We start from the raw sequence: 26,281 nt of genomic DNA on the forward strand, positions 1-26,281 counted from the left end.
GAATTTAATTAACCTTCATCTTTATAAATCAATAAGAAAAAGAAGATATGTTTGCTTTTTCATATCTCATGGAATTTAAAAGGGGAAATAAAAGTGAAAAAGCCAACGGCACGCAGAGTTTCCAAGTACTGACTGCGCTCGACGCTGCTTAACTTCGGTGATCGGACGAGAACCGGTGTTGTCAGCGTGGTATGGCCGTTGCCGAGAGTGCTATTTAATAATTTGAATTTAATTAACCTTCATCTTTAAAAATCAATAAGAAAAAGAAGATATGTTTGCTTTTTTCATATCTGATGGAACTTAAAAGAGGAAATAAAAGTGAAAAAGCCAACGGCACGCAAAGTTTCCAAGTACTGACTGCGTTCGACGCTGCTTAACTTCGGTGATCGGATGAGAACCGGTGTTTTCAGCGTGATATGGCAGTTGCCGAGAGTGTTAGATAATAACTTGAATTTAAAAACCTTCATCTTTATAAAACAATAACAAAAAGAAGATATGTTTGCTTTTTTCATATCTGATGGAATTTAAAAGAGGAAATAAAAGTGAAAAAGCCAACGGCACGCAGAGTTTCCAAGTACTGACTGCGCTCGACGCTGCTTAACTTCGGTGATAGGACGAGAACCGGTGTCTTCAGCGTGATATGGCCGTTGCCGAGAGTGCTAGATAATAATTCGAATTTAAATTAAGTGAGACAAATTAGCCATCATCTTTTTAAAACAATAACAAAAAGAAAATATGTTTGCTTTTTTCATATCTATTGGAATTTAAAAGAGGAAAAAAAAGTGAAAAAGCCAACGGCACGCATTGTTCCAAAGTGGTCTCCCTCCCAAGTACTGACTGCGCTCGACGCTGCTTAACTTCGGTGATCGGACGAGAACCGGTGTTTTCAGCGTGATATGGCCGTTGCCGAGAGTGCTATTTAATAATTTTAATTTAATTAACCTTCATCTTTATAAATCAATAAGAAAAAGAAGATATGTTTGCTTTTTTCATATCTCATGGAATTTAAAAGGGGAAATAAAAGTGAAAAAGCCAACGGCACGCAGAGTTTCCAAGTACTGACTGCGCTCGACGCTGCTTAACTTCGGTGATCGGACGAGAACCGGTGTTTTCAGCGTGATATGGCAGTTGCCGAGAGTGCTAGATAATAATTCGAATTTAAATTAAGTGAGACAAATTAACCATCATCTTTTTAAAACAATAACAAAAAGAAAATATGTTTGCTTTTTTCATATCTATTGGATTTTAAATGAGGAAAAAAAAGTGAAAAAGCCAACGGCACGCAGTGTTCCTATGTGGTCTCCCTCCCAAGTACTGACTGCGCTCGACGATGCTTAACTTCGGTGATCGGACGAGAACCGGGGTTTTCAGCGTGATATGGCCGTTGCCGAGAGTGCTATTTAATAATTCGAATTTAAATTAAGTGAGACAAATTAACCTTCATCTTTTTAAAACAATAACAAAAAGAAAATATGTTTGCTTTTTTCATATCTATTGGAATTTAAAAGAGGAAAAAAAAGTGAAAAAGCCAACGGCACGCAGTGTTCCTATGTGGTCTCCCTCCCAAGTACTGACTGCGCTCGACGCTGCTTAACTTCGGTGATCGGACGAGAACCGGTGTTTTCAGCGTGATATGGCAGTTGCCGAGAGTGCTAGATAATAATTCGAATTTAAATTAAGTGAGACAAATTAACCATCATCTTTTTAAAACAATAACAAAAAGAAAATATGTTTGCTTTTTTCATATCTATTGGATTTTAAATGAGGAAAAAAAAGTGAAAAAGCCAACGGCACGCAGTGTTCCTATGTGGTCTCCCTCCCAAGTACTGACTGCGCTCGACGATGCTTAACTTCGGTGATCGGACGAGAACCGGTGTTTTCAGCGTGATATGGCCGTTGCCGAGAGTGCTATTTAATAATTCGAATTTAAATTAAGTGAGACAAATTAACCTTCATCTTTTTAAAACAATAACAAAAAGAAAATATGTTTGCTTTTTTCATATCTATAGGAATTTAAAAGAGAAAAAAAAGTGAAAAAGCCAACGGCACGCAGTGTTCCTAAGTGGTCTCCCTCCCAAGCATTGACTGCGCTCGACGCTGCTTAACTTCGGTGATCGGACGAGAACCGGTGTTTTCAGCGTGATATGGCCGTTGCCGAGAGTGCTATTTAATAATTTGAATTTAATTAACCTTCATCTTTATAAATCAATAAGAAAAAGAAGATATGTTTGCTTTTTCATATCTCATGGAATTTAAAAGGGGAAATAAAAGTGAAAAAGCCAACGGCACGCAGAGTTTCCAAGTACTGACTGCGCTCGACGCTGCTTAACTTCGGTGATCGGACGAGAACCGGTGTTGTCAGCGTGGTATGGCCGTTGCCGAGAGTGCTATTTAATAATTTGAATTTAATTAACCTTCATCTTTAAAAATCAATAAGAAAAAGAAGATATGTTTGCTTTTTTCATATCTGATGGAATTTAAAAGAGGAAATAAAAGTGAAAAAGCCAACGGCACGCAAAGTTTCCAAGTACTGACTGCGTTCGACGCTGCTTAACTTCGGTGATCGGATGAGAACCGGTGTTTTCAGCGTGATATGGCAGTTGCCGAGAGTGCTAGATAATAATTTGAATTTAAAAACCTTCATCTTTATAAAACAATAACAAAAAGAAGATATGTTTGCTTTTTTCATATCTGATGGAATTTAAAAGAGGAAATAAAAGTGAAAAAGCCAACGGCACGCAGAGTTTCCAAGTACTGACTGCGCTCGACGCTGCTTCACTTCGGTGATAGGACGAGAACCGGTGTCTTCAGCGTGATATGGCCGTTGCCGAGAGTGCTAGATAATAATTCGAATTTAAATTAAGTGAGACAAATTAGCCATCATCTTTTTAAAACAATAACAAAAAGAAAATATGTTTGCTTTTTTCATATCTATTGGAATTTAAAAGAGGAAAAAAAAGTGAAAAAGCCAACGGCACGCATTGTTCCAAAGTGGTCTCCCTCCCAAGTACTGACTGCGCTCGACGCTGCTTAACTTCGGTGATCGGACGAGAACCGGTGTTTTCAGCGTGATATGGCCGTTGCCGAGAGTGCTATTTAATAATTTGAATTTAATTAACCTTCATCTTTATAAATCAATAAGAAAAAGAAGATATGTTTGCTTTTTTCATATCTCATGGAATTTAAAAGGGGAAATAAAAGTGAAAAAGCCAACGGCACGCAGAGTTTCCAAGTACTGACTGCGCTCGACGCTGCTTAACTTCGGTGATCGGACGAGAACCGGTGTTTTCAGCGTGATATGGCAGTTGCCGAGAGTGCTAGATAATAATTCGAATTTAAATTAAGTGAGACAAATTAACCATCATCTTTTTAAAACAATAACAAAAAGAAAATATGTTTGCTTTTTTCATATCTATTGGATTTTAAATGAGGAAAAAAAAGTGAAAAAGCCAACGGCACGCAGTGTTCCTATGTGGTCCACCTCCCAAGTACTGACTGCGCTCGACGATGCTTAACTTCGGTGATCGGACGAGAACCGGTGTTTTCAGCGTGATATGGCAGTTGCCGAGAGTGCTAGATAATAATTCGAATTTAAATTAAGTGAGACAAATTAACCATCATCTTTTTAAAACAATAACAAAAAGAAAATATGTTTGCTGTTTTCATATCTATTGGATTTTAAATGAGGAAAAAAAAGTGAAAAAGCCAACGGCACGCAGTGTTCCTATGTGGTCTCCCTCCCAAGTACTGACTGCGCTCGACGATGCTTAACTTCGGTGATCGGACGAGAACCGGTGTTTTCAGCGTGATATGGCCGTTGCCGAGAGTTCTATTTAATAATTCGAATTTAAATTAAGTGAGACAAATTAACCTTCATCTTTTTAAAACAATAACAAAAAGAAAATATGTTTGCTTTTTTCATATCTATTGGAATTTAAAAGAGGAAAAAAAAAGTGAAAAAGCCAACGGCACGCAGTGTTCCTAAGTGGTCTCCCTCCCAAGTACTGACTGCGCTCGACGCTGCTTAACTTCGGTGATCCGACGACGACCGGTGTTTTCAGCGTGATATGGCCGTTGCCAAGAGTGCTAGATAATAATTCGAATTTAAATTAAGTGAGACAAATTGACCATCTTTTTAAAACAATAACAAAAAGAAAATATGTTTGCTTTTTTCATATCTATAGGAATTTAAAAGAGAAAAAAAAGTGAAAAAGCCAACGGCACGCAGTTTTCCTAAGTGGTCTCCCTCCCAAGTACTGACTGCGCTCGACGCTGCTTAACTTCGGTGATCGGACGAGAACCGGTGTTTTCAGCGTGATATGGCCGTTGCCAAGAGTGCTAGATAATAATTCGAATTTAAATTAAGTGAGACGAATTGACCTTCATCTTTTTAAAACACAAAAAGAAAATATGTTTGCTTTTTTCATATCTATAGGAATTTAAAAGAGGAAAAAAAAGTGAAAAAGCCAACGGCACGCAGTGTTCCTAAGTGGTCTCCCTCCCAAGCATTGACTGCGCTCGACGCTGCTTAACTTCGGTGATCGGACGAGAACCGGTGTTTTCAGCGTGATATGGCCGTTGCCGAGAGTGCTATTTAATAATTTGAATTTAATTAACCTTCATCTTTATAAATCAATAAGAAAAAGAAGATATGTTTGCTTTTTCATATCTCATGGAATTTAAAAGGGGAAATAAAAGTGAAAAAGCCAACGGCACGCAGAGTTTCCAAGTACTGACTGCGCTCGACGCTGCTTAACTTCGGTGATCGGATGAGAACCGGTGTTTTCAGCGTGATATGGCAGTTGCCGAGAGTGCTAGATAATAATTTGAATTTAAAAACCTTCATCTTTATAAAACAATAACAAAAAGAAGATATGTTTGCTTTTTTCATATCTGATGGAATTTAAAAGAGGAAATAAAAGTGAAAAAGCCAACGGCACGCAGAGTTTCCAAGTACTGACTGCGCTCGACGCTGCTTAACTTCGGTGATAGGACGAGAACCGGTGTCTTCAGCGTGATATGGCCGTTGCCGAGAGTGCTAGATAATAATTCGAATTTAAATTAAGTGAGACAAATTAGCCATCATCTTTTTAAAACAATAACAAAAAGAAAATATGTTTGCTTTTTTCATATCTATTGGAATTTAAAAGAGGAAAAAAAAGTGAAAAAGCCAACGGCACGCATTGTTCCAAAGTGGTCTCCCTCCCAAGTACTGACTGCGCTCGACGCTGCTTAACTTCGGTGATCGGACGAGAACCGGTGTTTTCAGCGTGATATGGCCGTTGCCGAGAGTGCTATTTAATAATTTGAATTTAATTAACCTTCATCTTTATAAATCAATAAGAAAAAGAAGATATGTTTGCTTTTTTCATATCTCATGGAATTTAAAAGGGGAAATAAAAGTGAAAAAGCCAACGGCAAGCAGAGTTTCCAAGTACTGACTGCGCTCGACGCTGCTTAACTTCGGTGATCGGACGAGAACCGGTGTTTTCAGCGTGATATGGCAGTTGCCGAGAGTGCTAGATAATAATTCGAATTTAAATTAAGTGAGACAAATTAACCATCATCTTTTTAAAACAATAACAAAAAGAAAATATGTTTGCTTTTTTCATATCTATTGGATTTTAAATGAGGAAAAAAAAGTGAAAAAGCCAACGGCACGCAGTGTTCCTATGTGGTCCACCTCCCAAGTACTGACTGCGCTCGACGATGCTTAACTTCGGTGATCGGACGAGAACCGGTGTTTTCAGCGTGATATGGCCGTTGCCGAGAGTGCTATTTAATAATTCGAATTTAAATTAAGTGAGACAAATTAACCTTCATCTTTTTAAAACAATAACAAAAAGAAAATATGTTTGCTTTTTTCATATCTATTGGAATTTAAAAGAGGAAAAAAAGTGAAAAAGCCAACGGCACGCAGTGTTCCTAAATGGACTCCCTCCCAAGTACTGACTGCGCGCGACGCTGCTTAACTTCGGTGATCCGACGAGAACCGGTGTTTTCAGCGTGATATGGCAGTTGCCGAGAGTGCTAGATAATAATTCGAATTTAAATTAAGTGAGACAAATTAACCATCATCTTTTTAAAACAATAACAAAAAGAAAATATGTTTGCTTTTTTCATATCTATAGGAATTTAAAAGAGAAAAAAAAGTGAAAAAGCCAACGGCACGCAGTTTTCCAAAGTGGTCTCCCTCCCAAGTACTGACTGCGCTCGACGCTGCTTAACTTCGGTGATCGGACGAGAACCGGTGTTTTCAGCGTGATATGGCCGTTGCCAAGAGTGCTAGATAATAATTCGAATTTAAATTAAGTGAGACGAATTGACCTTCATCTTTTTAAAACACAAAAAGAAAATATGTTTGCTTTTTTCATATCTATAGGAATTTAAAAGAGGAAAAAAAAGTGAAAAAGCCAACGGCACGCAGTGTTCCTAAGTGATCTCCCTCCCAAGCATTGACTGCGCTCGACGCTGCTTAACTTCGGTGATCGGACGAGAACCGGTGTTTTCAGCGTGATATGGCCGTTGCCGAGAGTGCTATTTAATAATTTGAATTTAATTAACCTTCATCTTTATAAATCAATAAGAAAAAGAAGATATGTTTGCTTTTTCATATCTCATGGAATTTAAAAGGGGAAATAAAAGTGAAAAAGCCAACGGCACGCAGAGTTTCCAAGTACTGACTGCGCTCGACGCTGCTTAACTTCGGTGATCGGACGAGAACCGGTGTTGTCAGCGTGGTATGGCCGCTGCCGAGAGTGCTATTTAATAATTTGAATTTAATTAACCTTCATCTTTAAAAATCAATAAGAAAAAGAAGATATGTTTGCTTTTTTCATATCTGATGGAATTTAAAAGAGGAAATAAAAGTGAAAAAGCCAACGGCACGCAAAGTTTCCAAGTACTGACTGCGTTCGACGCTGCTTAACTTCGGTGATCGGATGAGAACCGGTGTTTTCAGCGTGATATGGCAGTTGTCGAGAGTGCTAGATAATAATTTGAATTTAAAAACCTTCATCTTTATAAAACAATAACAAAAAGAAGATATGTTTGCTTTTTTCATATCTGATGGAATTTAAAAGAGGAAATAAAAGTGAAAAAGCCAACGGCACGCAGAGTTTCCAAGTACTGACTGCGCTCGACGCTGCTTAACTTCAGTGATAGGACGAGAACCGGTGTCTTCAGCGTGATATGGCCGTTGCCGAGAGTGCTAGATAATAATTCGAATTTAAATTAAGTGAGACAAATTAGCCATCATCTTTTTAAAACAATAACAAAAAGAAAATATGTTTGCTTTTTTCATATCTATTGGAATTTAAAAGAGGAAAAAAAAGTGAAAAAGCCAACGGCACGCATTGTTCCAAAGTGGTCTCCCTCCCAAGTACTGACTGCGCTCGACGCTGCTTAACTTCGGTGATCGGACGAGAACCGGTGTTTTCAGCGTGATATGGCCGTTGCCGAGAGTGCTATTTAATAATTTGAATTTAATTAACCTTCATCTTTATAAATCAATAAGAAAAAGAAGATATGTTTGCTTTTTTCATATCTCATGGAATTTAAAAGGGGAAATAAAAGTGAAAAAGCCAACGGCACGCAGAGTTTCCAAGTACTGACTGCGCTCGACGCTGCTTAACTTCGGTGATCGGACGAGAACCGGTGTTTTCAGCGTGATATGGCAGTTGCCGAGAGTGCTAGATAATAATTCGAATTTAAATTAAGTGAGACAAATTAACCATCATCTTTTTAAAACAATAACAAAAAGAAAATATGTTTGCTTTTTTCATATCTATTGGATTTTAAATGAGGAAAAAAAAGTGAAAAAGCCAACGGCACGCAGTGTTCCTATGTGGTCCACCTCCCAAGTACTGACTGCGCTCGACGATGCTTAACTTCGGTGATCGGACGAGAACCGGTGTTTTCAGCGTGATATGGCCGTTGCCGAGAGTGCTATTTAATAATTCGAATTTAAATTAAGTGAGACAAATTAACCTTCATCTTTTTAAAACAATAACAAAAAGAAAATATGTTTGCTTTTTTCATATCTATTGGAATTTAAAAGAGGAAAAAAAAGTGAAAAAGCCAACGGCACGCAGTGTTCCTAAATGGACTCCCTCCCAAGTACTGACTGCGCTCGACGCTGCTTAACTTCGGTGATCCGACGAGAACCGGTGTTTTCAGCGTGATATGGCAGTTGCCGAGAGTGCTAGATAATAATTCGAATTGAAATTAAGTGAGACAAATTAACCATCATCTTTTTAAAACAATAACAAAAAGAAAATATGTTTGCTTTTTTCATATCTATTGGATTTTAAATGAGGAAAAAAAAGTGAAAAAGCCAACGGCACGCAGTGTTCCTATGTGGTCTCCCTCCCAAGTACTGACTGCGCTCGACGATGCTTAACTTCGGTGATCGGACGAGAACCGGTGTTTTCAGCGTGATATGGCCGTTGCCAAGAGTACTATTTAATAATTCGAATTTAAATTAAGTGAGACAAAATAACCTTCATCTTTTTAAAACAATAACAAAAAGAAAATATGTTTGCTTTTTTCATATCTATTGGAATTTAAAAGAGGAAAAAAAAGTGAAAAAGCCAACGGCACGCAGTGTTCCTAAATGGACTCCCTCCCAAGTACTGACTGCGCTCGACGCTGCTTAACTTCGGTGATCCGACGAGAACCGGTGTTTTCAGCGTGATATGGCAGTTGCCGAGAGTGCTAGATAATAATTCGAATTTAAATTAAGTGAGACAAATTGACCATCTTTTTAAAACAATAACAAAAAGAAAATATGTTTGCTTTTTTCATATCTATAGGAATTTAAAAGAGAAAAAAAAGTGAAAAAGCCAACGGCACGCAGTGTTCCTAAGTGGTCTCCCTCCCAAGCATTGACTGCGCTCGACGCTGCTTAACTTCGGTGATCGGACGAGAACCGGTGTTTTCAGCGTGATATGGCCGTTGCCGAGTGTGCTATTTAATAATTTGAATTTAATTAACCTTCATCTTTATAAATCAATAAGAAAAAGAAGATATGTTTGCTTTTTCATATCTCATGGAATTTAAAAGGGGAAATAAAAGTGAAAAAGCCAACGGCACGCAGAGTTTCCAAGTACTGACTGCGCTCGACGCTGCTTAACTTCGGTGATCGGACGAGAACCGGTGTTGTCAGCGTGGTATGGCCGTTGCCGAGAGTGCTATTTAATAATTTGAATTTAATTAACCTTCATCTTTAAAAAACAATAACAAAAAGAAGATATGTTTGCTTTTTTATATCTGGTGGAATTTAAAAGAGGAAATAAAAGTTTGAAAGCAAACGGCACGCAGAGTTTCCAAGTACTGATTGCGCTCGACGCTGCTTAACTTCGGGGATCGGACGAGAACCGGTGTTTTCAGCGTTATATGGCCGTTGCCGAGAGTGCTAGATAATAATTCGAATTTAAATTAAGTGAGACAAATTAACCATCATCTTTTTAAAACAATAACAAAAAGAAAATATGTTTGCTTTTTTCATATCTATTGGATTTTAAAAGAGGAAAAAAAAGTGAAAAAGCCAACGGCACGCAGTGTTCCTAAGTGGTCTCCCTCCCAAGTACTGACTGCGCTCGACGCTGCTTAACTTCGGTGATCCGACGAGAACCGGTGTTTTCAGCGTGATATGGCCGTTGCCGAGAATGCTGGATAATAATTCGAATTTAAATTAAGTGAGACAAATTGACCTTCATCTTTTTAAAACAATAACAAAAAGAAAATATGTTTGCTTTTTTCATATCTATAGGAATTTAAAAGAGGAAAAAAAAGTGAAAAAGCCAACGGCACGCAGTGTTCCTAAGTGGTCTCCCTCCCAAGTACTGACTGCGCTCGACGCTGCTTTACTTCGGTGATCGGACGAGAACCGGTGTTTTCAGCGTGATATGGCCGTTGCCGAGAGTGCTATTTAATAATTCGAATTTAAATTAAGTGAGACAAATTAACCTTCATCTTTTAAAACAATAACAAAAAGAAAATATGTTTGCTTTTTTCATATCTATTGGAATTTAAAAGAGGAAAAAAAAGTGAAAAAGCCAACGGCAAGCAGTGTTCCTAAGTGGTCTCCCTCCCAAGTACTGACTGCGCTCGACGCTGCTTAATTTCGGTGATCGGACGAGAACCGGTGTGTTCAGCGTGATATGGCCGTTGCCGAGAGTGCTATTTAATAATTTGAATTTAATTAACCTTCATCTTTATAAATCAATAAGAAAAAGAAGATATGTTTGCTTTTTTCATATCTGATGGAATTTAAAAGAGGAAATAAAAGTGAAAATGCCAACGCCACGCAAAGTTTCCAAGTACTGACTGCGCTCGACGCTGCTTAACTTCAGTGATCGGACGAGAACCGGTGTTTTCAGCGTGATATGGCCGTCTAAAGAATTGCTTATCGCAGGCGACTTTAACCTTCCCAATATATGTTGGGACACTTATAGCACCACTTCCGGTTCAAATGCAGCTCACAAAGAATTCCTCAATGTATTACACTCATGTGGTCTGCACCAACACGTCAATTTTCCCACGCGTCTAAGTCAATCAGCCTCTGCAAGCCTCAGTACTCTTGATCTAGTGATCACAAAAGCCAACGTGCGTCCTTCTGTCACATCTCATTCCCCCGTGGGTGGTAGTGATCACTTTACAATACGTACAGCCTACCCTCTCATTACTACTGACTCTTGCGGCCCTCCTAAGCAATTCACCCGCGATTATGATTATAGTCGTGGTGACTATAATAAGCTTAACGCTTTACTCTTCGCCTTTGATTGGACCCCCTTGGGTCAACTACCCACTGAAGCTGCGTGGTCGTTTTTTAAGAATACACTCTTTAGTTGTGTCGAACAGGCTGTCCCTCTTTACAACCACAACATTGGCAATAAAACACGTCCATGGATCTCCCGCTCCTCGAAACGCGCAGTGCGAAAAAAAGAAAAACTCTGGAAAAAATTACGTAAAGCCGCTAGTTCTGAAAACCGTACTCGTTACATTCAATTGAAATCTATATACAATGCCCAGGTGCGCCTAGTGAAATCACTCATATATGTCGCTACTGATAGAAGTCATAAGAGAAAACTAAAAACTGTTAAAAATAATCCCCGTGCCTTCTATAGATTTGTAAAACACCAGATTCGAAGCCAACCCCCTCGTCTAAATATTCGCCTCTCTACAGGGGAAAAGACTGATTCTGATTATGACATGTCCAATTGTTTAAACGAAACTCTAGTTAAAAATTTTAGTTCACTGCCGCTTGACCTAACTAACTTGCCAGATAGCCTTACAACCAGAATGGCAGACTTCCTCCCTGATTTAGCAGATATTACACTCACTCTCAAAAATTTGGACATCAAGAGTGCTTCAGGCCCTGACGATATCCCTAACCGCCTCTTAAAGAATTGTGCTCTTTCCTTAGCAAGGCCCCTTCTTACACTCTTCAAGACTTCCCTTGCAGAAGGTGCCCTTCCATCGGACTGGTGTGTGGCGCATGTAACACCAATTTATAAGGGTAAGGGTAGTAGGAGTGATGCAGGTAATTACCGTCCCATTAGCTTAACCTCGACAATTTGCAAAGTAATGGAAAGGTGTCTTCGGATTCCATTGCTTAATTTTATCCTACCCCATCTTAACGCCTTCCAGCATGGTTTCATCCACAATCGATCTGTTGAAACAAACCTTTTATCGGCCTTTAACATTTGGCTATCAGCTTTTGATGAAGGTCACCGGGTGGATGTCATCTATTTAGACATAGCGAAAGCTTTTGACTCAGTGCCTCATCAGCGGCTTTTGGCTAAACTGCAAATATTAGGAATAAATAATAACATCTTTCGGTGGATTAAATCGTATCTCCTTTATAGAACCCAGGCAGTACGTGTTGGCAAGTCCTTAAGTAATTTCCTCCCTGTCTTAAGCGGTGTTCCGCAAGGCAGTGTCCTTGGGCCTTTGCTATTCTTATTGTATATAAATGATCTCCCCAGCGTCCTGTCATCACCTCTAGGTCTCTTTGCCGATGATCTAAAAATATTTCGTGTGATCCATTCATATAAGGATGTCCTTAGCCTACAAGCTGATCTAAACCATTTAGAATCTTGGGCTGCCAATAATGGGCTTAATTTTAATAGTCAAAAGTCAATGGTTCTCTCCCTCCAAAGATCAAAAGTTGATGAAGCCCTACCATCCCCTTACTTTCTCGGTATTAACAACATTCGACGGGTAAATGAATGTCGGGATTTAGGAATACATGTCTCACATGACTTGAAATTCCACTCTCATATTAAACGTACCTGCGGTCGTGCCAATTCTATCTTAGCAACAATCAAGGCAAATTTCCCTAATCTATCCTCTAGCCTCCTTACGCGCCTCTTTAATTGCTATGTCCGTCCCCTCCTTGAGTTCGGAAGTCAAATCTGGAACCCCTACATGACCTGTGATATTAATATGCTGGAAGGTGTTCAAGCTCGTGCATCTAAAATCCCGCTCACTCTGCGTCACCAGCCTCGTAACGTGCGGTTATCTACCCTGGGTTGGGAATCGTTGGCCACCCGCCGTACCTATCTTGAACTAGTTAGCCTTTTCCGCCTCTTGCTTAATGAAAATCAGAACTACTTTACCATGGCACCCCTTCACCTAGTCACTAGAGGTAATTCGCGTAAACTTTTCCTACCCCCCTCTCGTCGTGATCCTATGAAGCACTCTTTCTTCCGACGGGTGATCCCCATCTGGAATTCGCTTCCTACTGATGTGGTATCCTCGACTTCATTGGGACACTTTAAACTAACTCTCAAAAAATTCTTAGGTCTTCTCTAATCCGCTCGTTGTATGGCTATCTCTTTCTAATTAATTCCCCAAATTACCTTCTATTGTCAATTAATTACCTAAACTAGCATATAAATATGTGTATAAATATATAAAAAAATTTTTGGAGCTGTAAGGCTGTTTTAGCCCTAGCTCGTCGCTGAAAAGGAACAAAAAAAAAAAAAAAAAAATAACAAAAAGAAAATATGTTTGCTTTTTTCATATCTATAGGAATTTAAAAGAGGAAAAAAAAGTGAAAAAGCCAACGGCACGCAGTGTTCCTAAGTGGTCTCCTCCCAAGTACTGACTGCGCTCGACGCTGCTTAACTTCGGTGATCGGACGAGAACCGGTGTTTTCAGCGTAATATGGCCGTTGCCGAGAGTGCTATTTAATAATTCGAATTTAAATTAAGTGAGACAAATTAACCTTCATCTTTTTAAAACAATAACAAAAAGAAAATATGTTGGCTTTTTTCATATCTATAGGAATTTAAAAGAGGAAAAAAAGTGAAAAAGCCAACGGCACGCAGTGTTCCTAAGTGGTCTCCTCCCAAGTACTGACTGCGCTCGACGCTGCTTAACTTCGGTGATCGGACGAGAACCGGTGTTTTCAGCGTGATATGGCCGTTGCCGAGAGTGCTATTTAATAATTCGAATTTAAATTAAGTGAGACAAATTAACCTTCATCTTTTAAAACAATAACAAAAAGAAAATATGTTTGCTTTTTTCATATCTATTGGAATTTAAAAGAGGAAAAAAAAGTGAAAAAGCCAACGGCAAGCAGTGTTCCTAAGTGGTCTCCCTCCCAAGTACTGACTGCGCTCGACGCTGCTTAATTTCGGTGATCGGACGAGAACCGGTGTGTTCAGCGTGATATGGCCGTTGCCGAGAGTGCTATTTAATAATTTGAATTTAATTAACCTTCATCTTTATAAATCAATAAGAAAAAGAAGATATGTTTGCTTTTTTCATATCTGATGGAATTTTAATGAGGAAATAAAAGTGAAAATGCCAACGCCACGAAAAGTTTCCAAGTACTGACTGCGCTCGACGCTGCTTAACTTCAGTGATCGGACGAGAACCGGTGTTTTCAGCGTGATATGGCCGTTGCCGAGAGTGCTATTTAATAATTCGAATTTAAATTAAGTGAGACAAATTAACCTTCATCTTTTTAAAACAATAACAAAAAGAAAATATGTTGGCTTTTTTCATATCTATTGGAATTTAAAAGAGGAAAAAAAAAGTGAAAAAGCCAACGGCACGCAGTGTTCCTAAGTGGTCTCCCTCCCAAGTACTGACTGCGCTCGACGCTGCTTAACTTCGGTGATCCGACGAGAACCGGTGTTTTCAGCGTGATATGGCCGTTGCCGAGAGTGCTAGATAATAATTCGAATTTAAATTAAGTGAGACAAATTGACCATATTTTTAAAACAATAACAAAAAGAAAATATGTTTGCTTTTTCATATCTATAGGAATTTAAAAGAGGAAAAAAAAGTGAAAAAGCCAACGGCACGCAGTGTTCCTAAGTGGTCTCCTCCCAAGTACTGACTGCGCTCGACGCTGCTTAACTTCGGTGATCGGACGAGAACCGGTGTTTTCAGCGTGATATGGCCGTTGCCGAGAGTGCTATTTAATAATTCGAATTTAAATTAAGTGAGACAAATTAACCTTCATCTTTTAAAACAATAACAAAAAGAAAATATGTTTGCTTTTTTCATATCTATTGGAATTTAAAAGAGGAAAAAAAAAGTGAAAAAGCCAACGGCAAGCAGTGTTCCTAAGTGGTCTCCCTCCCAAGTACTGACTGCGCTCGACGCTGCTTAATTTCGGTGATCGGACGAGAACCGGTGTGTTCAGCGTGATATGGCCGTTGCCGAGAGTGCTATTTAATAATTTGAATTTAATTAACCTTCATCTTTATAAATCAATAAGAAAAAGAAGATATGTTTGCTTTTTTCATATCTGATGGAATTTAAATGAGGAAATAAAAGTGAAAATGCCAACGCCACGAAAAGTTTCCAAGTACTGACTGCGCTCGACGCTGCTTAACTTCAGTGATCGGACGAGAACCGGTGTTTTCAGCGTGATATGGCCGTTGCCGAGAGTGCTATTTAATAATTCGAATTTAAATTAAGTGAGACAAATTAACCTTCATCTTTTTAAAACAATAACAAAAAGAAAATATGTTGGCTTTTTCATATCTATTGGAATTTAAAAGAGGAAAAAAAAAGTGAAAAAGCCAACGGCACGCAGTGTTCCTAAGTGGTCTCCCTCCCAAGTACTGACTGCGCTCGACGCTGCTTAACTTCGGTGATCCGACGAGAACCGGTGTTTTCAGCGTGATATGGCCGTTGCCGAGAGTGCTAGATAATAATTCGAATTTAAATTAAGTGAGACAAATTGACCATATTTTTAAAACAATAACAAAAAGAAAATATGTTTGCTTTTTCATATCTATAGGAATTTAAAAGAGGAAAAAAAAGTGAAAAAGCCAACGGCACGCAGTGTTCCTAAGTGGTCTCCTCCCAAGTACTGACTGCGCTCGACGCTGCTTAACTTCGGTGATCGGACGAGAACCGGTGTTTTCAGCGTAATATGGCCGTTGCCGAGAGTGCTATTTAATAATTCGAATTTAAATTAAGTGAGACAAATTAACCTTCATCTTTTTAAAACAATAACAAAAAGAAAATATGTTGGCTTTTTTCATATCTATAGGAATTTAAAAGAGGAAAAAAAAGTGAAAAAGCCAACGGCACGCAGTGTTCCTAAGTGGTCTCCTCCCAAGTACTGACTGCGCTCGACGCTGCTTAACTTCGGTGATCGGACGAGAACCGGTGTTTTCAGCCTAATATGGCCGTTGCCGAGAGTGCTATTTAATAATTCGAATTTAAATTAAGTGAGACAAATTAACCTTCTTCTTTTTAAAACAATAACAAAAAGAAAATATGTTGGCTTTTTTCATATCTATTGGAATTTAAAAGAGGAAAAAAAAGTGAAAAAGCCAACGGCGCGCAGTGTTCCTAAGTGGTCTCCCTCCCAAGTACTGACTGCGCTCGACGCTGCTTAACTTCGGTGATCCGACGAGAACCGGTGTTTTCAGCGTGATATGGCCGTTGCCGAGGGTGCTAGATAATAATTCGAATTTAAATTAAGTGAGACAAATTGACCATCTTTTTAAAACCATAACAAAAAGAAAATATGTTTGCTTTTTTCATATCTATAGGAATTTAAAAGAGGAAAAAAAAGTGAAAAAGCCAACGGCACGCAGTGTTCCTAAGTGGTCTCCCTCCCATGTACTGACTGCGCTCGGCGCTGCTTAACTTCGGTTATCGGACGAGAACCGGTGTTTTCAGCGTGATATGGCCGTTGCCGAAAGTGCTATTTAATAATTCGAATTTAATTAACCTTCATCTTTATAAATCAATAAGAAAAAGAAGATATGTTTGCTTTTTTCATATCTCATGGAATTTAAAAGAGGAAATAAAAGTGAAAAAGCCAACGGCACGCAAAGTTTCCAAGTACTGACTGCGCTCGACGCTGCTTAACTTCGGTGATCGGACGAGAACCGGTGTTTTCAGCGTGATATGGCCGTTGCCGAGAGTGCTATTTAATAATTCGAATTTAAATTAAGTGAGACAAATTAACCTTCATCTTTTTAAAACAATAACAAAAAGAAAATATGTTGGCTTTTTTCATATCTATTGGAATTTAAAAGAGGAAAAAAAAGTGAAAAAGCCAACGGCACGCAGTGTTCCTAAGTGGTCTCCCTCCTAAGTACTGACTGCGCTCGACGCTGCTTAACTTCGGTGATCCGACGAGAACCGGTGTTTTCAGCGTGATATGGCCGTTGCCGAGAGTGCTAGATAATAATTCGAATTTAAATTAAGTGAGACAAATTGACCATCTTTTTAAAACAATAACAAAAAGAAAATATGTTTGCTTTTTTCATATCTATAGGAATTTAAAAGAGGAAAAAAAAGTGAAAAAGCCAACGACACGCATAGTTCCTAAGTGGTCTCCTCCCAAGTACTGACTGCGCTCGACGCTGCTTAACTTCGGTGATCGGACGAGAACCGGTTTTTTCAGCGTGATATGGCCGTTGCCGAGAGTGCTATTTAATAATTCGAATTTAAATTAAGTGAGACAAATTAACCTTCATCTTTTTAAAACAATAACAAAAAGAAAATATGTTGGCTTTTTTCATATCTATTGGAATTTAAAAGAGGAAAAAAAAGTGAAAAAGCCAACGGCAAGCAGTGTTCCTAAGTGGTCTCCCTCCCAAGTACTGACTGCGCTCGACGCTGCTTAACTTCGGTGATCGGACGAGAACCGGTGTGTTCAGCGTGATATGGCCGTTGCCGAGAGTGCTATTTAATAATTTGAATTTAATTAACCTTCATCTTTATAAATCAATAAGAAAAAGAAGATATGTTTGCTTTTTTCATATCTGATGGAATTTAAAAGAGGAAATAAAAGTGAAAATGCCAACGCCACGCAAAGTTTCCAAGTACTGACTGCGCTCGACGCTGCTTAACTTCGGTGATCGGACGAGAACCGGTATTTTCAGCGTGATATGGCCGTTGCCGAGAGTGCTATTTAATAATTCGAATTTAAATTAAGTGAGACAAATTAACCTTCATCTTTTTAAAACCATAACAAAAAGAAAATATGTTTGCTTTTTTCATATCTATAGGAATTTAAAAGAGGAAAAAAAGTGAAAAAGCCAACGGCACGCAGTGTTCCTAAGTGGTCTCCCTCCCAAGTTCTGACTGCGCTCGGCGCTGCTTAACTTCGGTTATCGGACGAGAACTGGTGTTTTCAGCGTGATATGGCCGTTGCCGAGAGTGCTATTTAATAATTCGAATTTAAATTAAGTGAGACAAATTAACCTTCATCTTTTTAAAACAATAACAAAAAGAAAATATGTTGGCTTTTTTCATATCTATTGGAATTTAAAAGAGGAAAAAAAAGTGAAAAAGCCAACGGCAAGCAGTGTTCCTAAGTGGTCTCCCTCCCAAGTACTGACTGCGCTCGACGCTGCTTAACTTCGGTGATCGGACGAGAACCGGTGTGTTCAGCGTGATATGGCCGTTGCCGAGAGTGCTATTTAATAATTTGAATTTAATTAACCTTCATCTTTATAAATCAATAAGAAAAAGAAGATATGTTTGCTTTTTTCATATCTGATGGAATTTAAAAGAGGAAATAAAAGTGAAAATGCCAACGCCACGCAAAGTTTCCAAGTACTGACTGCGCTCGACGCTGCTTAACTTCGGTGATCGGACGAGAACCGGTATTTTCAGCGTGATATGGCCGTTGCCGAGAGTGCTATTTAATAATTCGAATTTAAATTAAGTGAGACAAATTAACCTTCATCTTTTTAAAACCATAACAAAAAGAAAATATGTTTGCTTTTTTCATATCTATAGGAATTTAAAAGAGGAAAAAAAGTGAAAAAGCCAACGGCACGCAGTGTTCCTAAGTGGTCTCCCTCCCAAGTTCTGACTGCGCTCGGCGCTGCTTAACTTCGGTTATCGGACGAGAACTGGTGTTTTCAGCGTGATATGGCCGTTGCCGAGAGTGCTATTTAATAATTCGAATTTAAATTAAGTGAGACAAATTAACCTTCATCTTTTTAAAACAATAACAAAAAGAAAATATGTTGGCTTTTTTCATATCTATTGGAATTTAAAAGAGGAAAAAAAAGTGAAAAAGCCAACGGCAAGCAGTGTTCCTAAGTGGTCTCCCTCCCAAGTACTGACTGCGCTCGACGCTGCTTAACTTCGGTGATCGGACGAGAACCGGTGTGTTCAGCGTGATATGGCCGTTGCCGAGAGTGCTATTTAATAATTTGAATTTAATTAACCTTCATCTTTATAAATCAATAAGAAAAAGAAGATATGTTTGCTTTTTTCATATCTGATGGAATTTAAAAGAGGAAATAAAAGTGAAAATGCCAACGCCACGCAAAGTTTCCAAGTACTGACTGCGCTCGACGCTGCTTAACTTCGGTGATCGGACGAGAACCGGTATTTTCAGCGTGATATGGCCGTTGCCGAGAGTGCTATTTAATAATTCGAATTTAAATTAAGTGAGACAAATTAACCTTCATCTTTTTAAAACCATAACAAAAAGAAAATATGTTTGCTTTTTTCATATCTATAGGAATTTAAAAGAGGAAAAAAAGTGAAAAAGCCAACGGCACGCAGTGTTCCTAAGTGGTCTCCCTCCCAAGTTCTGACTGCGCTCGGCGCTGCTTAACTTCGGTTATCGGACGAGAACTGGTGTTTTCAGCGTGATATGGCCGTTGCCGAGAGTGCTATTTAATAATTCGAATTTAATTAACCTTTATCTTTATAAATCAATAAGAAAAAGAAGATATGTTTGCTTTTTTCATATCTGATGGAATTTAAAAGAGGAAATAAAAGTGAAAAAGCCAACGGCGCGCAGTGTTCCTAAGTGGTCTCCCTCCCAAGTACTGACTGCGCTCGACGCTGCTTAACTTCGGTGATCCGACGAGAACCGGTGTTTTCAGCGTGATATGGCCGTTGCCGAGAGTGCTAGATAATAATTCGAATTTAAATTAAGTGAGACAAATTGACCATCTTTTTAAAACAATAACAAAAAGAAAATATGTTTGCTTTTTTCATATCTATAGGAATTTAAAAGAGGAAAAAAAAGTGAAAAAGCCAACGACACGCATAGTTCCTAAGTGGTCTCCTCCCAAGTACTGACTGCGCTCGACGCTGCTTAACTTCGGTGATCGGACGAGAACCGGTTTTTTCAGCGTGATATGGCCGTTGCCGAGAGTGCTATTTAATAATTCGAATTTAAATTAAGTGAGACAAATTAACCTTCATCTTTTTAAAACAATAACAAAAAGAAAATATGTTGGCTTTTTTCATATCTATTGGAATTTAAAAGAGGAAAAAAAAGTGAAAAAGCCAACGGCAAGCAGTGTTCCTAAGTGGTCTCCCTCCCAAGTACTGACTGCGCTCGACGCTGCTTAACTTCGGTGATCGGACGAGAACCGGTGTGTTCAGCGTGATATGGCCGTTGCCGAGAGTGCTATTTAATAATTTGAATTTAATTAACCTTCATCTTTATAAATCAATAAGAAAAAGAAGATATGTTTGCTTTTTTCATATCTGATGGAATTTAAAAGAGGAAATAAAAGTGAAAATGCCAACGCCACGCAAAGTTTCCAAGTACTGACTGCGCTCGACGCTGCTTAACTTCGGTGATCGGACGAGAACCGGTATTTTCAGCGTGATATGGCCGTTGCCGAGAGTGCTATTTAATAATTCGAATTTAAATTAAGTGAGACAAATTAACCTTCATCTTTTTAAAACCATAACAAAAAGAAAATATGTTTGCTTTTTTCATATCTATAGGAATTTAAAAGAGGAAAAAAAGTGAAAAAGCCAACGGCACGCAGTGTTCCTAAGTGGTCTCCCTCCCAAGTTCTGACTGCGCTCGGCGCTGCTTAACTTCGGTTATCGGACGAGAACTGGTGTTTTCAGCGTGATATGGCCGTTGCCGAGAGTGCTATTTAATAATTCGAATTTAATTAACCTTTATCTTTATAAATCAATAAGAAAAAGAAGATATGTTTGCTTTTTTCATATCTGATGGAATTTAAAAGAGGAAAAAAAAGTGAAAAATCCAACGGCACGCAAAGTTTCCAAGTACTGACTGCGCTCGACGCTGCTTTACTTCGGTGATCGGACGAGAACCGGTGTTTTCAGCGTGATATGGCCGTTGCCGAGAGTGCTATTTAATAATTCGAATTTAAATTAAGTGAGACAAATCAACCTTCATCTTTTTAAAACAATAACAAAAAGAAAATATGTTGGCTTTTTTCATATCTATTGGAATTTAAAAGAGGAAAAAAAAGTGAAAAAGCCAACGGCACGCAGTGTTCCTAAGTGGTCTCCCTCCCAAGTACTGACTGCGCTCGACGCTGCTTAACTTCGGTGATCCGACGAGAACCGGTGTTTTCAGCGTGATATGGCCGTTGCCGAGAGTGCTAGATAATAATTCGAATTTAAATTAAGTAAGACAAATTGACCATCTTTTTAAAACAATAACAAAGAGAAAATATGTTTGCTTTTTTCATATCTATAGGAATTTAAAAGAGGAAAAAAAAGTGAAAAAGCCAACGGCACGCAGTGTTACTAAGTGGTCTCCTCCCAAGTACTGACTGCGTTCGACGCTGCTTAACTAAGGTGATCCGACGAGGACCGGTGTTTTCAGCGTGATATGGCCGTTGCCAAGAGTGCTAGATAATAATTCGAATTTAAATTAAGTGAGACAAATTGACCATCTTTTTAAAACAATAACAAAAAGAAAATATGTTTGCTTTTTTCATATCTATAGGAATTTAAAAGAGAAAAAAAAAGTGAAAAAGCCAACGGCACGCAGTTTTCCTAAGTGGTCTCCCTCCCAAGTACTGACTGCGCTCGACGCTGCTTAACTTCGGTGATCGGACGAGAACCGGTGTTTTCAGCGTGATATGGCCGTTGCCAAGAGTGCTAGATAATAATTCGAATTTAAATTAAGTGAGACGAATTGACCTTCATCTTTTTAAAACAATAACAAAAAGAAAATATGTTTGCTTTTTTCATATTTATAGGAATTTAAAAGAGGAAAAAAAAGTGAAAAAGCCAACGACACGCATAGTTCCTAAGTGGTCTCCTCCCAAGTACTGACTGCGCTCGACGCTGCTTAACTTCGGTGATCGGACGAGAACCGGTTTTTTCAGCGTGATATGGCCGTTGCCGAGAGTGCTATTTAATAATTCGAATTTAAATTAAGTGAGACAAATTAACCTTCATCTTTTTAAAACAATAACAAAAAGAAAATATGTTGGCTTTTTTCATATCTATTGGAATTTAAAAGAGGAAAAAAAAGTGAAAAAGCCAACGGCAAGCAGTGTTCCTAAGTGGTCTCCCTCCCAAGTACTGACTGCGCTCGACGCTGCTTAACTTCGGTGATCGGACGAGAACCGGTGTGTTCAGCGTGATATGGCCGTTGCCGAGAGTGCTATTTAATAATTTGAATTTAATTAACCTTCATCTTTATAAATCAATAAGAAAAAGAAGATATGTTTGCTTTTTTCATATCTGATGGAATTTAAAAGAGGAAATAAAAGTGAAAATGCCAACGCCACGCAAAGTTTCCAAGTACTGACTGCGCTCGACGCTGCTTAACTTCGGTGATCGGACGAGAACCGGTATTTTCAGCGTGATATGGCCGTTGCCGAGAGTGCTATTTAATAATTCGAATTTAAATTAAGTGAGACAAATTAACCTTCATCTTTTTAAAACCATAACAAAAAGAAAATATGTTTGCTTTTTTCATATCTATAGGAATTTAAAAGAGGAAAAAAAGTGAAAAAGCCAACGGCACGCAGTGTTCCTAAGTGGTCTCCCTCCCAAGTTCTGACTGCGCTCGGCGCTGCTTAACTTCGGTTATCGGACGAGAACTGGTGTTTTCAGCGTGATATGGCCGTTGCCGAGAGTGCTATTTAATAATTCGAATTTAAATTAAGTGAGACAAATTAACCTTCATCTTTTTAAAACAATAACAAAAAGAAAATATGTTGGCTTTTTTCATATCTATTGGAATTTAAAAGAAGAAAAAAAAGTGAAAAAGCCAACGGCAAGCAGTGTTCCTAAGTGGTCTCCCTCCCAAGTACTGACTGCGCTCGACGCTGCTTAACTTCGGTGATCGGACGAGAACCGGTGTGTTCAGCGTGATATGGCCGTTGCCGAGAGTGCTATTTAATAATTTGAATTTAATTAACCTTCATCTTTATAAATCAATAAGAAAAAGAAGATATGTTTGCTTTTTTCATATCTGATGGAATTTAAAAGAGGAAATAAAAGTGAAAATGCCAACGCCACGCAAAGTTTCCAAGTACTGACTGCGCTCGACGCTGCTTAACTTCGGTGATCGGACGAGAACCGGTATTTTCAGCGTGATATGGCCGTTGCCGAGAGTGCTATTTAATAATTCGAATTTAAATTAAGTGAGACAAATTAACCTTCATCTTTTTAAAACCATAACAAAAAGAAAATATGTTTGCTTTTTTCATATCTATAGGAATTTAAAAGAGGAAAAAAAGTGAAAAAGCCAACGGCACGCAGTGTTCCTAAGTGGTCTCCCTCCCAAGTTCTGACTGCGCTCGGCGCTGCTTAACTTCGGTTATCGGACGAGAACTGGTGTTTTCAGCGTGATATGGCCGTTGCCGAGAGTGCTATTTAATAATTCGAATTTAATTAACCTTTATCTTTATAAATCAATAAGAAAAAGAAGATATGTTTGCTTTTTTCATATCTGATGGAATTTAAAAGAGGAAATAAAAGTGAAAAAGCCAACGGCGCGCAGTGTTCCTAAGTGGTCTCCCTCCCAAGTACTGACTGCGCTCGACGCTGCTTAACTTCGGTGATCCGACGAGAACCGGTGTTTTCAGCGTGATATGGCCGTTGCCGAGGGTGCTAGATAATAATTCGAATTTAAATTAAGTGAGACAAATTGACCATCTTTTTAAAACCATAACAAAAAGAAAATATGTTTGCTTTTTTCATATCTATAGGAATTTAAAAGAGGAAAAAAAAGTGAAAAAGCCAACGGCACGCAGTGTTCCTAAGTGGTCTCCCTCCCATGTACTGACTGCGCTCGGCGCTGCTTAACTTCGGTTATCGGACGAGAACCGGTGTTTTCAGCGTGATATGGCCGTTGCCGAAAGTGCTATTTAATAATTCGAATTTAATTAACCTTCATCTTTATAAATCAATAAGAAAAAGAAGATATGTTTGCTTTTTTCATATCTCATGGAATTTAAAAGAGGAAATAAAAGTGAAAAAGCCAACGGCACGCAAAGTTTCCAAGTACTGACTGCGCTCGACGCTGCTTAACTTCGGTGATCGGACGAGAACCGGTGTTTTCAGCGTGATATGGCCGTTGCCGAGAGTGCTATTTAATAATTCGAATTTAAATTAAGTGAGACAAATTAACCTTCATCTTTTTAAAACAATAACAAAAAGAAAATATGTTGGCTTTTTTCATATCTATTGGAATTTAAAGAGGAAAAAAAACTGAAAAAGCCAACGGCACGCAGTGTTCCTAAGTGGTCTCCCTCCTAAGTACTGACTGCGCTCGACGCTGCTTAACTTCGGTGATCCGACGAGAACCGGTGTTTTCAGCGTGATATGGCCGTTGCCGAGAGTGCTAGATAATAATTCGAATTTAAATTAAGTGAGACAAATTGACCATCTTTTTAAAACAATAACAAAAAGAAAATATGTTTGCTTTTTTCATATCTATAGGAATTTAAAAGAGGAAAAAAAAGTGAAAAAGCCAACGACACGCATAGTTCCTAAGTGGTCTCCTCCCAAGTACTGACTGCGCTCGACGCTGCTTAACTTCGGTGATCGGACGAGAACCGGTTTTTTCAGCGTGATATGGCCGTTGCCGAGAGTGCTATTTAATAATTCGAATTTAAATTAAGTGAGACAAATTAACCTTCATCTTTTTAAAACAATAACAAAAAGAAAATATGTTGGCTTTTTTCATATCTATTGGAATTTAAAAGAGGAAAAAAAAGTGAAAAAGCCAACGGCAAGCAGTGTTCCTAAGTGGTCTCCCTCCCAAGTACTGACTGCGCTCGACGCTGCTTAACTTCGGTGATCGGACGAGAACCGGTGTGTTCAGCGTGATATGGCCGTTGCCGAGAGTGCTATTTAATAATTTGAATTTAATTAACCTTCATCTTTATAAATCAATAAGAAAAAGAAGATATGTTTGCTTTTTTCATATCTGATGGAATTTAAAAGAGGAAATAAAAGTGAAAATGCCAACGCCACGCAAAGTTTCCAAGTACTGACTGCGCTCGACGCTGCTTAACTTCGGTGATCGGACGAGAACCGGTATTTTCAGCGTGATATGGCCGTTGCCGAGAGTGCTATTTAATAATTCGAATTTAAATTAAGTGAGACAAATTAACCTTCATCTTTTTAAAACCATAACAAAAAGAAAATATGTTTGCTTTTTTCATATCTATAGGAATTTAAAAGAGGAAAAAAAGTGAAAAAGCCAACGGCACGCAGTGTTCCTAAGTGGTCTCCCTCCCAAGTTCTGACTGCGCTCGGCGCTGCTTAACTTCGGTTATCGGACGAGAACTGGTGTTTTCAGCGTGATATGGCCGTTGCCGAGAGTGCTATTTAATAATTCGAATTTAATTAACCTTTATCTTTATAAATCAATAAGAAAAAGAAGATATGTTTGCTTTTTTCATATCTGATGGAATTTAAAAGAGGAAAAAAAAGTGAAAAATCCAACGGCACGCAAAGTTTCCAAGTACTGACTGCGCTCGACGCTGCTTTACTTCGGTGATCGGACGAGAACCGGTGTTTTCAGCGTGATATGGCCGTTGCCGAGAGTGCTATTTAATAATTCGAATTTAAATTAAGTGAGACAAATCAACCTTCATCTTTTTAAAACAATAACAAAAAGAAAATATGTTGGCTTTTTTCATATCTATTGGAATTTAAAAGAGGAAAAAAAAGTGAAAAAGCCAACGGCACGCAGTGTTCCTAAGTGGTCTCCCTCCCAAGTACTGACTGCGCTCGACGCTGCTTAACTTCGGTGATCCGACGAGAACCGGTGTTTTCAGCGTGATATGGCCGTTGCCGAGAGTGCTAGATAATAATTCGAATTTAAATTAAGTAAGACAAATTGACCATCTTTTTAAAACAATAACAAAGAGAAAATATGTTTGCTTTTTTCATATCTATAGGAATTTAAAAGAGGAAAAAAAAGTGAAAAAGCCAACGGCACGCAGTGTTCCTAAGTGGTCTCCTCCCAAGTACTGACTGCGTTCGACGCTGCTTAACTAAGGTGATCCGACGAGGACCGGTGTTTTCAGCGTGATATGGCCGTTGCCAAGAGTGCTAGATAATAATTCGAATTTAAATTAAGTGAGACAAATTGACCATCTTTTTAAAACAATAACAAAAAGAAAATATGTTTGCTTTTTTCATATCTATAGGAATTTAAAAGAGAAAAAAAAAGTGAAAAAGCCAACGGCACGCAGTTTTCCTAAGTGGTCTCCCTCCCAAGTACTGACTGCGCTCGACGCTGCTTAACTTCGGTGATCGGACGAGAACCGGTGTTTTCAGCGTGATATGGCCGTTGCCAAGAGTGCTAGATAATAATTCGAATTTAAATTAAGTGAGACGAATTGACCTTCATCTTTTTAAAACAATAACAAAAAGAAAATATGTTTGCTTTTTTCATATTTATAGGAATTTAAAAGAGGAAAAAAAAGTGAAAAAGCCAACGGCACGCAGTGTTCCTAAGTGGTCTCCCTCCCAAGCATTGACTGCGCTCGACGCTGCTTAACTTCGGTGATCGGACGAGAACCGGTGTTTTCAGCGTGATATGGCCGTTGCCGAGAGTGCTATTTAA

At 38.6% G+C, this 26,281-nt stretch overlaps 21 non-coding genes and 57 pseudogenes across 21 annotated transcripts; all 78 read right to left on the bottom strand.

Moving 5' to 3' along the window:
- Nucleotides 1-100: 100 nt before the first annotated feature.
- Nucleotides 101-203, bottom strand: LOC149598300 (5S ribosomal RNA; annotated as a pseudogene).
- Nucleotides 204-789: 586 nt separating this feature from the next.
- LOC149598301 (5S ribosomal RNA) lies at nt 790-908 on the bottom strand. Its single transcript, XR_016378202.1, has one exon. It is a non-coding gene; the product is annotated as a 5S ribosomal RNA (ribosomal RNA).
- Nucleotides 909-1,030: 122 nt separating this feature from the next.
- Nucleotides 1,031-1,133, bottom strand: LOC149598302 (5S ribosomal RNA; annotated as a pseudogene).
- A 137-nt stretch (nt 1,134-1,270) lies between these two features.
- Nucleotides 1,271-1,389, bottom strand: LOC149598303 (5S ribosomal RNA; annotated as a pseudogene).
- A 137-nt stretch (nt 1,390-1,526) lies between these two features.
- LOC149598304 (5S ribosomal RNA) lies at nt 1,527-1,645 on the bottom strand (annotated as a pseudogene).
- Nucleotides 1,646-1,782: 137 nt separating this feature from the next.
- Nucleotides 1,783-1,901, bottom strand: LOC149598305 (5S ribosomal RNA). The gene has a single exon (XR_016378236.1). It is a non-coding gene; the product is annotated as a 5S ribosomal RNA (ribosomal RNA).
- Nucleotides 1,902-2,037: 136 nt separating this feature from the next.
- Nucleotides 2,038-2,156, bottom strand: LOC149598306 (5S ribosomal RNA; annotated as a pseudogene).
- A 121-nt stretch (nt 2,157-2,277) lies between these two features.
- On the bottom strand, nt 2,278-2,380 carry LOC149598307 (5S ribosomal RNA; annotated as a pseudogene).
- Nucleotides 2,381-2,966: 586 nt separating this feature from the next.
- LOC149598308 (5S ribosomal RNA) lies at nt 2,967-3,085 on the bottom strand. Its single transcript, XR_016378203.1, has one exon. It is a non-coding gene; the product is annotated as a 5S ribosomal RNA (ribosomal RNA).
- A 122-nt stretch (nt 3,086-3,207) lies between these two features.
- Nucleotides 3,208-3,310, bottom strand: LOC149598309 (5S ribosomal RNA; annotated as a pseudogene).
- A 137-nt stretch (nt 3,311-3,447) lies between these two features.
- Nucleotides 3,448-3,566, bottom strand: LOC149598310 (5S ribosomal RNA; annotated as a pseudogene).
- A 137-nt stretch (nt 3,567-3,703) lies between these two features.
- On the bottom strand, nt 3,704-3,822 carry LOC149598311 (5S ribosomal RNA). Its single transcript, XR_016378237.1, has one exon. It is a non-coding gene; the product is annotated as a 5S ribosomal RNA (ribosomal RNA).
- A 138-nt stretch (nt 3,823-3,960) lies between these two features.
- LOC149598312 (5S ribosomal RNA) lies at nt 3,961-4,079 on the bottom strand (annotated as a pseudogene).
- A 133-nt stretch (nt 4,080-4,212) lies between these two features.
- Nucleotides 4,213-4,331, bottom strand: LOC149598313 (5S ribosomal RNA). The gene has a single exon (XR_016378876.1). It is a non-coding gene; the product is annotated as a 5S ribosomal RNA (ribosomal RNA).
- A 133-nt stretch (nt 4,332-4,464) lies between these two features.
- On the bottom strand, nt 4,465-4,583 carry LOC149598314 (5S ribosomal RNA; annotated as a pseudogene).
- A 121-nt stretch (nt 4,584-4,704) lies between these two features.
- On the bottom strand, nt 4,705-4,807 carry LOC149598315 (5S ribosomal RNA; annotated as a pseudogene).
- A 361-nt stretch (nt 4,808-5,168) lies between these two features.
- On the bottom strand, nt 5,169-5,287 carry LOC149598316 (5S ribosomal RNA). Its single transcript, XR_016378204.1, has one exon. It is a non-coding gene; the product is annotated as a 5S ribosomal RNA (ribosomal RNA).
- Nucleotides 5,288-5,649: 362 nt separating this feature from the next.
- On the bottom strand, nt 5,650-5,768 carry LOC149598317 (5S ribosomal RNA; annotated as a pseudogene).
- Nucleotides 5,769-5,904: 136 nt separating this feature from the next.
- LOC149598318 (5S ribosomal RNA) lies at nt 5,905-6,023 on the bottom strand (annotated as a pseudogene).
- A 136-nt stretch (nt 6,024-6,159) lies between these two features.
- LOC149598319 (5S ribosomal RNA) lies at nt 6,160-6,278 on the bottom strand. Its single transcript, XR_016379026.1, has one exon. It is a non-coding gene; the product is annotated as a 5S ribosomal RNA (ribosomal RNA).
- A 133-nt stretch (nt 6,279-6,411) lies between these two features.
- LOC149598320 (5S ribosomal RNA) lies at nt 6,412-6,530 on the bottom strand (annotated as a pseudogene).
- Nucleotides 6,531-6,876: 346 nt separating this feature from the next.
- On the bottom strand, nt 6,877-6,979 carry LOC149598321 (5S ribosomal RNA; annotated as a pseudogene).
- Nucleotides 6,980-7,340: 361 nt separating this feature from the next.
- LOC149598322 (5S ribosomal RNA) lies at nt 7,341-7,459 on the bottom strand. Its single transcript, XR_016378206.1, has one exon. It is a non-coding gene; the product is annotated as a 5S ribosomal RNA (ribosomal RNA).
- Nucleotides 7,460-7,581: 122 nt separating this feature from the next.
- Nucleotides 7,582-7,684, bottom strand: LOC149598323 (5S ribosomal RNA; annotated as a pseudogene).
- A 137-nt stretch (nt 7,685-7,821) lies between these two features.
- On the bottom strand, nt 7,822-7,940 carry LOC149598324 (5S ribosomal RNA; annotated as a pseudogene).
- A 137-nt stretch (nt 7,941-8,077) lies between these two features.
- Nucleotides 8,078-8,196, bottom strand: LOC149598325 (5S ribosomal RNA; annotated as a pseudogene).
- Nucleotides 8,197-8,333: 137 nt separating this feature from the next.
- On the bottom strand, nt 8,334-8,452 carry LOC149598326 (5S ribosomal RNA). Its single transcript, XR_016378239.1, has one exon. It is a non-coding gene; the product is annotated as a 5S ribosomal RNA (ribosomal RNA).
- Nucleotides 8,453-8,589: 137 nt separating this feature from the next.
- Nucleotides 8,590-8,708, bottom strand: LOC149598327 (5S ribosomal RNA; annotated as a pseudogene).
- Nucleotides 8,709-8,841: 133 nt separating this feature from the next.
- LOC149598328 (5S ribosomal RNA) lies at nt 8,842-8,960 on the bottom strand (annotated as a pseudogene).
- Nucleotides 8,961-9,081: 121 nt separating this feature from the next.
- On the bottom strand, nt 9,082-9,184 carry LOC149598329 (5S ribosomal RNA; annotated as a pseudogene).
- A 361-nt stretch (nt 9,185-9,545) lies between these two features.
- LOC149598330 (5S ribosomal RNA) lies at nt 9,546-9,664 on the bottom strand. The gene has a single exon (XR_016377974.1). It is a non-coding gene; the product is annotated as a 5S ribosomal RNA (ribosomal RNA).
- Nucleotides 9,665-9,801: 137 nt separating this feature from the next.
- LOC149598331 (5S ribosomal RNA) lies at nt 9,802-9,920 on the bottom strand. Its single transcript, XR_016379149.1, has one exon. It is a non-coding gene; the product is annotated as a 5S ribosomal RNA (ribosomal RNA).
- A 136-nt stretch (nt 9,921-10,056) lies between these two features.
- On the bottom strand, nt 10,057-10,175 carry LOC149598332 (5S ribosomal RNA; annotated as a pseudogene).
- Nucleotides 10,176-13,067: 2,892 nt separating this feature from the next.
- LOC149598333 (5S ribosomal RNA) lies at nt 13,068-13,185 on the bottom strand (annotated as a pseudogene).
- Nucleotides 13,186-13,321: 136 nt separating this feature from the next.
- On the bottom strand, nt 13,322-13,439 carry LOC149598334 (5S ribosomal RNA). Its single transcript, XR_016378702.1, has one exon. It is a non-coding gene; the product is annotated as a 5S ribosomal RNA (ribosomal RNA).
- A 136-nt stretch (nt 13,440-13,575) lies between these two features.
- LOC149598335 (5S ribosomal RNA) lies at nt 13,576-13,694 on the bottom strand (annotated as a pseudogene).
- Nucleotides 13,695-14,057: 363 nt separating this feature from the next.
- On the bottom strand, nt 14,058-14,176 carry LOC149598336 (5S ribosomal RNA). Its single transcript, XR_016377975.1, has one exon. It is a non-coding gene; the product is annotated as a 5S ribosomal RNA (ribosomal RNA).
- A 133-nt stretch (nt 14,177-14,309) lies between these two features.
- LOC149598337 (5S ribosomal RNA) lies at nt 14,310-14,427 on the bottom strand. The gene has a single exon (XR_016378703.1). It is a non-coding gene; the product is annotated as a 5S ribosomal RNA (ribosomal RNA).
- A 137-nt stretch (nt 14,428-14,564) lies between these two features.
- LOC149598338 (5S ribosomal RNA) lies at nt 14,565-14,683 on the bottom strand (annotated as a pseudogene).
- Nucleotides 14,684-15,045: 362 nt separating this feature from the next.
- LOC149598339 (5S ribosomal RNA) lies at nt 15,046-15,164 on the bottom strand. Its single transcript, XR_016377976.1, has one exon. It is a non-coding gene; the product is annotated as a 5S ribosomal RNA (ribosomal RNA).
- A 133-nt stretch (nt 15,165-15,297) lies between these two features.
- On the bottom strand, nt 15,298-15,415 carry LOC149598340 (5S ribosomal RNA; annotated as a pseudogene).
- Nucleotides 15,416-15,552: 137 nt separating this feature from the next.
- On the bottom strand, nt 15,553-15,670 carry LOC149598341 (5S ribosomal RNA; annotated as a pseudogene).
- A 137-nt stretch (nt 15,671-15,807) lies between these two features.
- LOC149598342 (5S ribosomal RNA) lies at nt 15,808-15,926 on the bottom strand (annotated as a pseudogene).
- Nucleotides 15,927-16,060: 134 nt separating this feature from the next.
- On the bottom strand, nt 16,061-16,179 carry LOC149598343 (5S ribosomal RNA; annotated as a pseudogene).
- Nucleotides 16,180-16,301: 122 nt separating this feature from the next.
- Nucleotides 16,302-16,404, bottom strand: LOC149598344 (5S ribosomal RNA; annotated as a pseudogene).
- Nucleotides 16,405-16,541: 137 nt separating this feature from the next.
- On the bottom strand, nt 16,542-16,660 carry LOC149598345 (5S ribosomal RNA). Its single transcript, XR_016378253.1, has one exon. It is a non-coding gene; the product is annotated as a 5S ribosomal RNA (ribosomal RNA).
- Nucleotides 16,661-16,794: 134 nt separating this feature from the next.
- On the bottom strand, nt 16,795-16,912 carry LOC149598346 (5S ribosomal RNA; annotated as a pseudogene).
- Nucleotides 16,913-17,049: 137 nt separating this feature from the next.
- LOC149598347 (5S ribosomal RNA) lies at nt 17,050-17,168 on the bottom strand (annotated as a pseudogene).
- A 361-nt stretch (nt 17,169-17,529) lies between these two features.
- On the bottom strand, nt 17,530-17,648 carry LOC149598348 (5S ribosomal RNA; annotated as a pseudogene).
- A 137-nt stretch (nt 17,649-17,785) lies between these two features.
- Nucleotides 17,786-17,904, bottom strand: LOC149598349 (5S ribosomal RNA; annotated as a pseudogene).
- Nucleotides 17,905-18,265: 361 nt separating this feature from the next.
- On the bottom strand, nt 18,266-18,384 carry LOC149598350 (5S ribosomal RNA; annotated as a pseudogene).
- A 137-nt stretch (nt 18,385-18,521) lies between these two features.
- LOC149598351 (5S ribosomal RNA) lies at nt 18,522-18,640 on the bottom strand (annotated as a pseudogene).
- A 361-nt stretch (nt 18,641-19,001) lies between these two features.
- Nucleotides 19,002-19,120, bottom strand: LOC149598352 (5S ribosomal RNA; annotated as a pseudogene).
- Nucleotides 19,121-19,242: 122 nt separating this feature from the next.
- LOC149598353 (5S ribosomal RNA) lies at nt 19,243-19,361 on the bottom strand (annotated as a pseudogene).
- A 134-nt stretch (nt 19,362-19,495) lies between these two features.
- LOC149598354 (5S ribosomal RNA) lies at nt 19,496-19,613 on the bottom strand (annotated as a pseudogene).
- A 137-nt stretch (nt 19,614-19,750) lies between these two features.
- On the bottom strand, nt 19,751-19,869 carry LOC149598355 (5S ribosomal RNA; annotated as a pseudogene).
- Nucleotides 19,870-20,230: 361 nt separating this feature from the next.
- On the bottom strand, nt 20,231-20,349 carry LOC149598356 (5S ribosomal RNA; annotated as a pseudogene).
- Nucleotides 20,350-20,471: 122 nt separating this feature from the next.
- On the bottom strand, nt 20,472-20,574 carry LOC149598357 (5S ribosomal RNA; annotated as a pseudogene).
- Nucleotides 20,575-20,711: 137 nt separating this feature from the next.
- LOC149598358 (5S ribosomal RNA) lies at nt 20,712-20,830 on the bottom strand. The gene has a single exon (XR_016377977.1). It is a non-coding gene; the product is annotated as a 5S ribosomal RNA (ribosomal RNA).
- Nucleotides 20,831-20,964: 134 nt separating this feature from the next.
- On the bottom strand, nt 20,965-21,082 carry LOC149598359 (5S ribosomal RNA; annotated as a pseudogene).
- A 134-nt stretch (nt 21,083-21,216) lies between these two features.
- LOC149598360 (5S ribosomal RNA) lies at nt 21,217-21,335 on the bottom strand. Its single transcript, XR_016378888.1, has one exon. It is a non-coding gene; the product is annotated as a 5S ribosomal RNA (ribosomal RNA).
- Nucleotides 21,336-21,472: 137 nt separating this feature from the next.
- LOC149598361 (5S ribosomal RNA) lies at nt 21,473-21,590 on the bottom strand (annotated as a pseudogene).
- Nucleotides 21,591-21,727: 137 nt separating this feature from the next.
- On the bottom strand, nt 21,728-21,846 carry LOC149598362 (5S ribosomal RNA; annotated as a pseudogene).
- A 361-nt stretch (nt 21,847-22,207) lies between these two features.
- LOC149598363 (5S ribosomal RNA) lies at nt 22,208-22,326 on the bottom strand (annotated as a pseudogene).
- Nucleotides 22,327-22,463: 137 nt separating this feature from the next.
- LOC149598364 (5S ribosomal RNA) lies at nt 22,464-22,582 on the bottom strand (annotated as a pseudogene).
- Nucleotides 22,583-22,943: 361 nt separating this feature from the next.
- Nucleotides 22,944-23,062, bottom strand: LOC149598365 (5S ribosomal RNA; annotated as a pseudogene).
- Nucleotides 23,063-23,184: 122 nt separating this feature from the next.
- On the bottom strand, nt 23,185-23,303 carry LOC149598366 (5S ribosomal RNA; annotated as a pseudogene).
- Nucleotides 23,304-23,437: 134 nt separating this feature from the next.
- LOC149598367 (5S ribosomal RNA) lies at nt 23,438-23,556 on the bottom strand (annotated as a pseudogene).
- A 122-nt stretch (nt 23,557-23,678) lies between these two features.
- LOC149598368 (5S ribosomal RNA) lies at nt 23,679-23,781 on the bottom strand (annotated as a pseudogene).
- Nucleotides 23,782-23,917: 136 nt separating this feature from the next.
- LOC149598369 (5S ribosomal RNA) lies at nt 23,918-24,036 on the bottom strand. Its single transcript, XR_016378254.1, has one exon. It is a non-coding gene; the product is annotated as a 5S ribosomal RNA (ribosomal RNA).
- Nucleotides 24,037-24,170: 134 nt separating this feature from the next.
- On the bottom strand, nt 24,171-24,288 carry LOC149598370 (5S ribosomal RNA; annotated as a pseudogene).
- Nucleotides 24,289-24,425: 137 nt separating this feature from the next.
- On the bottom strand, nt 24,426-24,544 carry LOC149598371 (5S ribosomal RNA; annotated as a pseudogene).
- Nucleotides 24,545-24,905: 361 nt separating this feature from the next.
- LOC149598372 (5S ribosomal RNA) lies at nt 24,906-25,024 on the bottom strand (annotated as a pseudogene).
- Nucleotides 25,025-25,146: 122 nt separating this feature from the next.
- On the bottom strand, nt 25,147-25,249 carry LOC149598373 (5S ribosomal RNA; annotated as a pseudogene).
- A 137-nt stretch (nt 25,250-25,386) lies between these two features.
- On the bottom strand, nt 25,387-25,505 carry LOC149598374 (5S ribosomal RNA). The gene has a single exon (XR_016377978.1). It is a non-coding gene; the product is annotated as a 5S ribosomal RNA (ribosomal RNA).
- A 134-nt stretch (nt 25,506-25,639) lies between these two features.
- Nucleotides 25,640-25,757, bottom strand: LOC149598375 (5S ribosomal RNA; annotated as a pseudogene).
- Nucleotides 25,758-25,891: 134 nt separating this feature from the next.
- LOC149598376 (5S ribosomal RNA) lies at nt 25,892-26,010 on the bottom strand. Its single transcript, XR_016378899.1, has one exon. It is a non-coding gene; the product is annotated as a 5S ribosomal RNA (ribosomal RNA).
- A 137-nt stretch (nt 26,011-26,147) lies between these two features.
- Nucleotides 26,148-26,266, bottom strand: LOC149598377 (5S ribosomal RNA; annotated as a pseudogene).
- Nucleotides 26,267-26,281: the final 15 nt, after the last annotated feature.

Source organism: Phalangium opilio, unplaced genomic scaffold, assembly GCF_054372755.1.
Source record: "Phalangium opilio isolate 3A_F unplaced genomic scaffold, DU_Popi_V2 ptg000360l_1, whole genome shotgun sequence".
Classification (NCBI taxonomy): Eukaryota; Metazoa; Arthropoda; class Arachnida; order Opiliones; family Phalangiidae; genus Phalangium; species Phalangium opilio.